Genomic DNA, 10,777 nt, shown 5'->3' with positions numbered 1-10,777 from the left:
CATCCCAGTTACGACCCTTTCTACCATCATTCAATGTTTCTCTAAATGTGAACAGGCTGTCTCATGTGTTAAACAGAGTAGAGTTTGTCACCTACCTGAACAAGTGTATACTGTCCTATCTTCCTTCACACCTTTCTCCTTCCTATTTTGGTCCCGGCGTTGGTTTTCTACTTCTTGTGGTCTTGTCCTGTGTCTGTGTTTGGGGCTATTATCTGAAGGACTTAAAGTGGGAAACCCACTAAAACCACGGGTCCGTTCTCAAGGATTGCAAGTGGACTTACCTGAATAGTTAGCTACCCTACACACTGGTTAGGCTACACAGTAATTAGGACTACAGTGTTGATGGGGACATCAAAAAGGTGTCACCAAGCAATATTCTGTTGCTGACATCATTTCCACAGTTAGTTAAGTCTCACACTATTTTTACATATTAAATACAGGGATGTTAATTCATGATTGAAGAGTATGTAATATAGTAATGAGATGAATAACCAAATACAACTTCACTGTGAGTGTCGTTTGGGAACGAGATGAGAACCCAGACGTGCAAAGGCTAGCATTTTCAGACCTAAACAGAGAGGGTGAAAGAGGGTGATAGAAGGATGTAAAGTATGCATATGTTTGAGTCTTGGGGATATCTATATATGTGTTAATACACGTTATGCAGTTAATACTGCCTTATTGAGATGTATGATGTGCATGGTAGAGTTGTTACTCACGCCTGCTCATGTGCATACCTCTCTATATCTGAGACATATGGCATCTCTAAATTTGCTGACCTATGCCTGGTTCCCAGGGTGGCAGAGAGGCAGATCAGATTACTCTTAGCATTCGCTAGAGGGGGACGCTCTACTCTGTTGCTCTCTCTCTCTTTTCGCAGCTGTATCTTTATTCTGTGGCATAATACAGAGAGAGAAACATATCTGCTCTAGTTTTCTTCTGATTCATCTGGACCCTACCTTTGATCCTGACTTGCAGGCTTATCACCACCAGTCTCGGCAGCAAGTGGCAGCAAAGACTCAGCTGCGAGAATTTAGTAACCAGTTGTGGAATTCAGTATCTACACCAGCTGGTACACAGGTCCCCAACCAAAATGGCAGATTCACACGGCCATGTGGAATGTGAGGGGTGTGAATGAGGAGAGTAAGAGGGTGGAAGTGATGCATGTGTTCAAGAGTGCGAGGTATGCCATGATGGCACTGTGTGAAACAAGGATGAAAGAGTGTGAAGTGGAGGAGTGGTAGGGTGTGAAATGTGTAAGATCGGGCATGAATGGGCGAGGGAGATGCAAGGAAGGAGTTCCTTTGTTGATGAATGAGGTGTGGCAGAGGGGAATGAGAGCTTACAAATGTGTCTGCTCAAGATGTATGTACTGTATGTCAAGTTCAAGTTTGGGAAGGTGAAAGTGGCAGTGATTGTAGTGAATGCACCGTGTGAGGACACGAATGAGAGAGAGAAAGACAGGTTTTCGGATGAGCTGGACTAAGCAGTGGGAGAAATGCCTAGGAGCTATAAAGTGATCGTAATGGGCGATATGAATGGAAGAGTAGTCATTGGTCCTGAGGATAACATAGTGGGTTGTCATGGAGTACCAGGAGAAAATGATAATGGGAAGCAACTGAAGGATATGTCAGGAAAGGAGGTTGTGCATTTGTAATTCGTATTTCAAACACAAAGATGCACTTAAATATACATGGTTTAGAGGGAATGAGGACCATGTTAAAGAAGCCTGATTGATTATGTGCTCGTAGAGAGGTCGGTGATGGAAATCGTTGCTGATACGAGGGCCGTGAGAGGACGATGTGGAAGTCTGTCAGATCATATGATTGTGGTATGCAAAATCAGTTTAAGAGAAGTGAGATGCACCAGGAGAGAGAGGAGCAGTCAAGGAAAAAGACTGAAAGTTGAGAAGCTGAGGATCAAAGATATGGCAGATCAATACAGAACGAAAGCAGACGAGGATTAGAATCAGTGAATTGGAAGGAAATGGATCTGAACAGCCTGTGGAATGCATCTAGTGACTGCTTTGCTAGAAATGCTAAAGTGGTGTGTGGTGTGGTAAGAGCAACAACAAAGAAGAAAGGTACGGCATGGTGGGATGAAAAGGTCAAGAGAACAGTGGAGGAAACGAGGAAGAAGTGGCTAGAGTGGTTACAGGACAGGAGTTCAACTGAAATTACAACTGAATATATTCAGAGCATGAAGTTCGTAAAGAGACTAGTGAAGAAGAAAAAGGAGGTAAATGATGATGTAGGAAGAAAAATGAATGCAAACGCGGCAGAAACTCATAAATTGTTCAAACAAGCATTTGGTGACAATGCTTTGGGGGTTACTAAAACCTATGACTGGTTTAAGCATTTTAAAATTCGACGAACGTTAACAGATGACGATGCACGTGATGGTCGCCCTTCCATCAGTTCACCTCCTTGCCATGTGGCCAAAAATTCAGGTAGCCATCATCGGAGCTAGCAGAAGAGTCCATGATGTTTGTGACACTGTTAGCATATTGTATGGTACTTACAAAGCTTTCTGTCTGGCGAAGTGGGGCCAAAACGTCCATACAAGTGGCACACATACAAATGGATGCTTCATCATGAAAATGCTCCCGCGTACACAGCCCTTGTTGTTCAGCAGTTTTTGGCATAAAAAGAAAAAACATGTTTGTCCCCCACCCCCTATATGCGCCAGATTTGACCCCCTGTGATTTTTTCCTCCTTTCGAAAATGGAAAACCATCCAACAGGACTAATATTTGCTACTCATGAGGAGAGGCAAGGAAAAATCGCAGAAGGCCCTGAACAAGCTGATGCTCAAGAACTTCCAGAACGCGTTTTGATCGTGGGAGAAGCGCTGGGATCGATGTCTCCTTGCCCAAGGTGACGGCTTTGAAGAGGAGGTTGGTGATGATGACTTGACAAAATTTTTTCAATCTTTATTCAAATTTCGTAAACTTTGGGATAGCACCTTGTGTACACCACTTCCCGTCCGATCAGCGAAGATAAGCAACGCTGGGTCTGGTTAGTACTTGGATGGGTGACCGCCTGGGAACACCAGATGCTGTTGGCATAATGTTTCTCTACGTGTCAAGTGGGGTTGGTGGAGGATTAGTGCCCCTCCCTGTAAAACAATTAACTCTAAGCCCTTGGCCACCCCGTTTGGGATACATGGCGTCTGGCAATGAATGAATGAATATATATATATATATATATATATATATACTTTAAATTCATTTCATTTGGAACATCTTTTCTGCTCCTTTTTTTTTTAATGTGCTCATTTGTAATCGCCTGCACCTGTTAAAGGGCTATTTTACATCTTTTTTTTTTTTTTTTTTTTTTACTCATACTCTGTTTTTGTATTAATTTGTAAGTGTGTGATTTACGTTTTAGTCTACGTTTTGTTTTGTTTAGATTTAATTCATGGTATTTTTTTCATCTTCTGGGGAATGTTCATTAAATCTTTCAGCTACTGATACAATCCTAAGAACTCCGTAAGCTGCTTCAAAGAGACGGTTGACAATTTTTTTAAGGGGAAAAAATGCTAATGTTGTAAAGCCTGTTTTTGCATATAGACCTAATTTGGTAGATATTTAAGGCTAATACCAGAGGTTTTATTAACAAAATTCCTTTCCAGGAGTTGAAAGCTGTCATCCGGTCGTAGGAAGAATCAACTTGAAATGAGGCCAAATTAGCTAAAGTGGCTGAGTGGGGGTGGGGGTCGGGAACTACCGCATTCCTCACATATACACTTTTAGGAGCAGTCACACCCTCATTTTTCCGACTTTCAAAACCTATTTTTTACGATTTAAGGTATAGTACCTAACTCCATTACAGAAAGAAAGGAAGCAAAGAGGTTGTAGAAAAAATGATTCACATAGTTATGTCTCACGCACTTTCTCATCTTGTTTCTGAAACGCCAGTGATTTTTCTCAGCTTAAGAGAGATTTTCCGAACTGGAGGGATTGGCTATAGCCACCATCAGCCTCTTCTGTACGAGACGCTTAAAAAAAAAAAAAAAAAACGGTATCTTAGAAAGAAAAGTATTTCACTGGTGGACTGAGCCGCACCTCACACCCTGTACCAATGGGTTATCGATTTCCACTATATCCGGGAATGGAACGATTTACGCAGCTACTCACTTGCTCTGGAGAAATGGGAGCTTCTCGCATAATCACAGATTTATCACTTACCCACTGTTAGTCAAGCCACCACCACCATAACCACCACTGTCATCATCATCATCACCTTTTTTCCCACCTAAGGATGAGGTTAGGCAGAAAAACTATACTGACATGCTGAAATTGTATGCAGTGAGAGGATACAATGCATCCGGTCTGACAAACATTCTCTCACGTACTTGTCTACTCAGTTGTTATATATACGGTCCCCGTCACTTCCCCGGGTTCAGCCAGGTTGGTAGTGCTGTGTGTTTGCTGATATCGTATGATCGATTACATGGACCTCTGTACAGGAGATATTATGGAATCCTGGTAGGTAAGAAGTTTTTCTGGATACAGAGATATTGCCTGAATCTTGAAAACTGTCAGCAGGAAGTGTATTCTATTTTACTGGACTTACGAGTTCACCGATGATTTTATTCATTATAACAACTTTTTCGTATAGGCTACAAAGTTTCAGATAAAGTGTTCACAGAGGTTCACAACCTTTTTTTACGATGTTCTTGTCTCCACAGCATTTATATAATGATCCCAAATATTTTCTTAGGCTGTATTTGTTAACTTTACGGTAGTTTTGTTGTAAAATGCTGGGTCGCAGTATGGTTGAAAGAAAAAGTCTAAACAAAATAAATTTCCATACTCAGCTACAGAATATATTTTCACTATCCCCCTTCATTAACACCTGTCTCCCCTAAACAAATATTATGAAACGACAATGAATTGTTACTGTTTGCTTTATTTTGATCTCATTTTTTCTGCTGAAGATCATTGTACGAAAGCAAGAAGATTAAACGCAAACATTTCGTCATAGTTAGAGGGATGGAAGTATTGTCGTACAGGAGAATATTGCGGTATAATATGCAAAATAAATCATGGAAATAGGTAGCAGAACGCCCACCAAACCCAAGAGAATATTGACCTGATTGTGTTGTTTTTCCTTCCCTTAGTGGATTTCTGGGATATTGTACCCTAGAGTGTTAGGGCCTTGTACTGAATGGTAAATAAACCACAGGCGCCAGCCCATGCACGCACACAATTATCAACGTTATCATCGTCATCATAATCGTCATTCAAAATTCTCCTTCTAATCCTACGTCTAAGCCTATGCCTCGACCCCTTCATCATCGCCATCATCATCTTCAAAGTCGTATATTTCACTACTAAATGGTGTCTAGGATTAAAACGAATATTATCCACGATGACATAGGAGATGTATATCAACAGATCACCGTATATAACAGAAGCTGCATGTTTGATGAGAAGAGACTTAGAAGTGAAATTTTAAAAGAACTCTCTTATCACATCATTGCAAAATTTTATAAGAGCATCTAGTTCACTGTTGAGCATACTGCACATAATTATGGCTCACTGTAGAAATATTCAGCAGGCAAATAGATTGACCAAAGGAATAATTACAAACACTGACGCATATCACTAAGATTTTGACAAAAAAAAAAAAAGGGACTAATATCAGTAGAAAATATAGGTGTCCTGTTTGCTGAGACATCCCGCCATCTTCAGAAATTATATAACTAAGGAAATGTGTAACATGAACACAGCATTACTGGATGAGATTAATGGATCTATAGTTAACCATGAGTAATACACAAAATCATATTATCAGAAAATACAGTTCATAGAAGTGACCGCGTGAAAGTTGAATCCCTGAACTCCTTCAGCCCGAGGACGTCATAGTTTACTTCTTTTAGAGTACAGAGGATTATTTCTTAGTTTATGGGATACGTGTGGTGGTAACGTGGGTTAATGTAGGCTGTTTATAACACACACACACACAAAAAAAAAAGAAAAAAATCCCGTAAACTAAATACAGTCATCTGAATGTGACAATAAACTAAAGAAAATGATAAAAGACTTGTGGATTTAAACTCGTGAAGCCTAATACCTCGTAGGAGATACTTTTTGCAGGTGATTTGATCCTCATAACATTTATCCTGGGACTATTTGACAGCATTATATCCCCGTGAACCGGCCACGTAATGCGATGCTCATATTGACCATGCTAAACAGAAAAAAAAAACAATTAGCCGAATGTTTTATGTACATAGTGATTCTATGTTGGATTCTAGGGTTCACACAGCACTGGATTTTGAGGGAAATTATACTGTATGGTTCCCAGTCTCTCAGCCAATGTATATGGTATTCCTGATACTGATTCTTGACCGAAGACTATGGATCTCACATTACGGATTCTGAAACGAAGTTTCCAACGATGATTCTTTCGATCTCAAGTATAGCTGCATCAATGAAGAGTTTTAGTTCGCGTCCACACGTGTGCTGGAACAGGTGCTGGCAACATGAAAACAACATACCAACGAACAAGCTGCAATCATGCTGGTAACAGTAACTTCCACATCATGTTGGCAATATCGTCATGAAGTGTCAGCTGCCTCGTATGGACACGCTTATCCCATCACCTCTGCTGCCAGTAAGCGAAGTTGCACTGAAACATGTTTGCATACATCTGTCCAAATACTGCTGCATACATGTATCCAAACATGATGTCCACATGTTCGAGGACACGTGTGGACGCGGCTTAAGCCGTCGATTGTTGCAAGGATAATGATTTTGTATGGTTCCGACCCTAATGATTTTTACCAAAAAATTCTGGTCCCTTCAGCAATGATCCTCGTTATATTCTGTTGTATATCGTTGCATCCTCTCCCCTACATGCAGAATTCTAAGCTAAGGTCAGTGGTTCCCATATTTATCATTTTTAGCAGAAATCAGTTGTTCGTACAGCACAGATCTTGGCAGAAGTTTATAGTTCTCACAATTATGATTCACTCAGCCGAATGCGAGAGCTGCCCTCCATAAGATTTTTAACCACAGAGTAGCATTTCTATATACAAAATACTTCACAAGTTTAAGTTTCGTCACGAAATGATTCCGACCCAAAATCTATTGTATATAAGCTGATTCCAAGTCTTCCTCACGTGGATATTGGTATATGTAGTGGAAGCCACTCCCACGAATATTAATCTCTGATTAAATTAACAATTAGTTGCTAAAATGTACGGCATTCTGGCAGTGCACTGGTGATTTACTTTAGTAGAACTTTGTATGTCCGGCTTATAATCTATCCATCTATTTATCTATTGCCAGACGCTTCAATCCCGTAAGGGGTGGCCACAAACAAATCACCTCCATGTCGCCCTGTCCATTGCCATTTCACTTGCCCTGCTCACAGCTCACATTCCCCTCTCTCATATACCTCTCCATTCCCTCCCCCCATCTTATCCTCGGCCTCCTCCTCCCTTTTCCCCCCTTCCACCTCACTCGCATTCACTCTCCGTGTAAGTCTTTCGCTCTCCATCCTCGCTATTTGGCCAAACTACCTCAGTGTTTTCTTTTTCCTAAAGCTTTCTCTCACATCCACATCGACACCACAACGCCCCTTCACTTCCTTATATGTCAGTCTGTTTCTCCATGTATCGCCACATGCTTCTCTCAAATAACTCATTTCCATTGCTCTCACTCTTGACTTATGTCCTTCCAACTAGGTCCAAACTTCACTTCCATTTATCAGAGTTGGTATCACAATATTGTCATGCAGTAACTTTTTTACTTCCACGATGACTTCCCTGTTCCTTATCGCTACTTTCAAAGAACCAGCAACCTTTCTTCCCTGTTGTACCATTTCAAGCACATCACTCTCAAAACTTCCATCCTTACTCATCACACTACCCATGTACTTAAATTTACGTACCCACATTTTCCATTTTCTCCTCATCCAGCCTCAGTCTACATTCGCGGCTTCATTTCCCTCAATGACCATAACTTTACTCTTCCTTTCATTTACCTTTAGATTCCGTTTGTTACACACTCTCCCAAACTCTTCCACCAAGCCTTGAAGTTCCCCGTCGTCTTCACTTAACAATACAGTATCATCTGCAAACAAAAGTACAGTTCCTTTCCAAACACTGACCTCTCTCATTAGGGTCACTGCAACATCCACTGCCCTACCTTGTAGACTGCCTCTTTTATAATCCTATCCATATAACCCAATCGATTAAAATCGATCACCATTAACTGTTATATTTATTTATTCATTTATTTTTTATTTTGTTTTACTTCGATGAGTCCTGTGTTATTTTGCTCTGGCCATCTCCGAGAGATTTTACTAAGCTAATGACGGTTAACTTTGAAGGCAATAAACATTAGCTTCACTAACGCTTTCACTGGAATGATGATTTTCTTTTCAGTGTCACTTCACTACAGTGATGATCCATGTTTCACTCTAGGCTGTTTCCTTGGTATTCTATTGTGCTCAAGACGGGCTCATTTGCTTAGACGAAACGTGTTTGTTTGTTTTTGTATATTTTTACGACTGTCATAAGATTTTAGTTAGCTTAGGGGAGAGAACTCGTGCCATTTTCAACATCATTTTACATATTAGCATTGAAAGAGCTTCATTTCACTGGTTATTTTCATTTAGTTTTCAATAAAAATGATGATGTGGTTCCGTCTATGTTAAGTATATGGTACTTAGTACACTCAACATTATCATTTGCATGTAAGCGTATGAATTATCAATGGCAGCATTTATTATTCAGTGGTTATAATTTTCAGTGCCCCTAAGTCCATCTCAGAAACCATTATTTTCCAGTTTTATGCCTGCAGTCCTAATGGACCCAGGTTCGAATCCCGGCTAGGGTACCAGTACACCTGTCCGGTATGAGACACCACTAGCTTGTATTCAGTATGGACGGTGTGTGTTAGCGCCGAAGTGGTGACATATGGAGGTGTGTGTGTAGGAGGACTACTGGCACTTGAAGATTGGCCCTGAAGCCTTTGCCCAGAGGCGGACACATCAAAGAAAAAAGTTACCGCAATATATCTACAGATGTCAGAAATAGAAAATTCCTAAGCTGAACAGCTAACAAAGGTCTTCCGATGTGCACCGGGTGACACTAATTTATTATATTCAGGAACTGTTCACATCGTCATTTTCACACCAAACTCTGGTCAACTCTGTGTTAAAAACCTCATAGATACTTCACAGTGACTGAGACTTACTACCACGAAACTAATATGATTACAATAAACACATACCGGTATCTTAATTATAAGAGTTACTGTTCAGCAAATCTGAAGATCTTCCGGAGCTTGATTTCCTGCGAATTACAGTATTATGTGTATGTTGCTCGTATACGCTCAGAATCGACAGTCAGATCAATAAAACTGATCAAACTAGATCGAAAATGCTGAGTAATGGGGCAGACGTCTGTCCCTTATTATCTCCATCAGCTTACTACAAGGCTACGCCGATTCCTTCCACCTATTACTTTCTTGCTTTTCTTTGCTCCCTCTGTTCCTCCTTCTCCTCCTCCTCTTACTCCTTTTCCAGGCTTTTCTTCCGTATGCTTCGAACTCTCCTAACCTGTTCCTTCTCTCTCTCTCTCTCTCTCTCTCTCTCTCTCTCTCCTCCTCCTCCAATTTGTTCCATTTGCTCTTCCTTTTGTGTGTGTGACAGCCAGTCTTCTGCCCACTCTATTCATGTCTTTTTTTAGTCTGCATCTTTCTTTTTCCACTTCATTCGTCTCCTTGCCCTCCCTCATCTCATCTGAGCATCTTCCCTCTTTCCTTCTCCGTGATCATATTCTCTTCCTGTCCTTGACACCACACTCATCCTGTGTGTGTGTGTGTGTGTGTGTGTGTGTGTGTGTGTGTGTGTGTGTGTGTGTGTGTGTGTGTGTGTGTGTGTGTGTGTGTGTGTGTGTGTTCTTACCTAATTGTTCTTACCTAATTGTATCTTTACAGGAATGAGTCAAGCTCGTACTGTCCCGTGTCTTAAACCATATTTATCGTACATATCCTTAAAATTGTGAATTGTTTTGGCACACACTGTTTCATTCGGTAGAGCATTCCATTGATCAATTGCTCTGTTTGGGAAACTGAATTTCCTTACGTCTTTATCACCTCTCTTCTTATGCAGTTTTTTGCAGTGTCCTCTTGCTGATGCTTCCCCATTTGTTAAGTAATCATTTATGTCTATTTTCTCCTTCCTTGATATGCACTTATATAACATTATCATGTCACCTCTTTTCCTTCTCTCCTGTAGTGTTGGTAGATTCAGTTTATTTAGTCTTTCTTCATAGCTTAGATCCCTTAAGCTTGGTATCCATCTTGTAGCGGCTCTTTGAACTTTTTCAATGTTGTCTATGTGTTTTTTGAGATGAAGACTCCAGACTACTGATGCATACTCCAGGGTTGGTCTGATGAATGATGTTATTATCCTTCTTAGCATGTCTTCATTTATGAATGTGAATGCTATTCTCATATTTGCAAGCAGTGTATACATGTTCCGTACCTTCTCACTGATGTGGTCAGCCGGAGATAGTCTGTTATTGATATTCACACCTAGGTCCTTCTCTCTTTCTGATGTGTGTGTAGGATTTTATTTCCTAATTATAATCCCAATCAGGTCTTTTTCCACTTTTACCAAACTTGATTACATGACACTTGTCCACATTGAATTCCATTTGCCATATAATACTCCATTAATGAAGTTTATTTAATTCTTCTTGTAGCTCTTTACAAGAGTCTGTGTTAGTAATCCTCCTTTGTATTATTGCATCAT

At 40.4% G+C, this 10,777-nt stretch overlaps 1 pseudogene; it reads left to right on the top strand.

Annotated features, from left to right (window-relative positions):
- Positions 1–2,944: 2,944 nt before the first annotated feature.
- Positions 2,945–3,065, top strand: LOC145391801 (5S ribosomal RNA; annotated as a pseudogene).
- Positions 3,066–10,777: the final 7,712 nt, after the last annotated feature.

Source organism: Coenobita brevimanus, chromosome 19, assembly GCF_032717465.1.
Source record: "Coenobita brevimanus isolate Jiangsu-jjx chromosome 19, ASM3271746v2, whole genome shotgun sequence".
NCBI classification, from domain to species: domain Eukaryota; kingdom Metazoa; phylum Arthropoda; class Malacostraca; order Decapoda; family Coenobitidae; genus Coenobita; species Coenobita brevimanus.
This window is presented reverse-complemented; position numbering and strand designations above follow the sequence as displayed.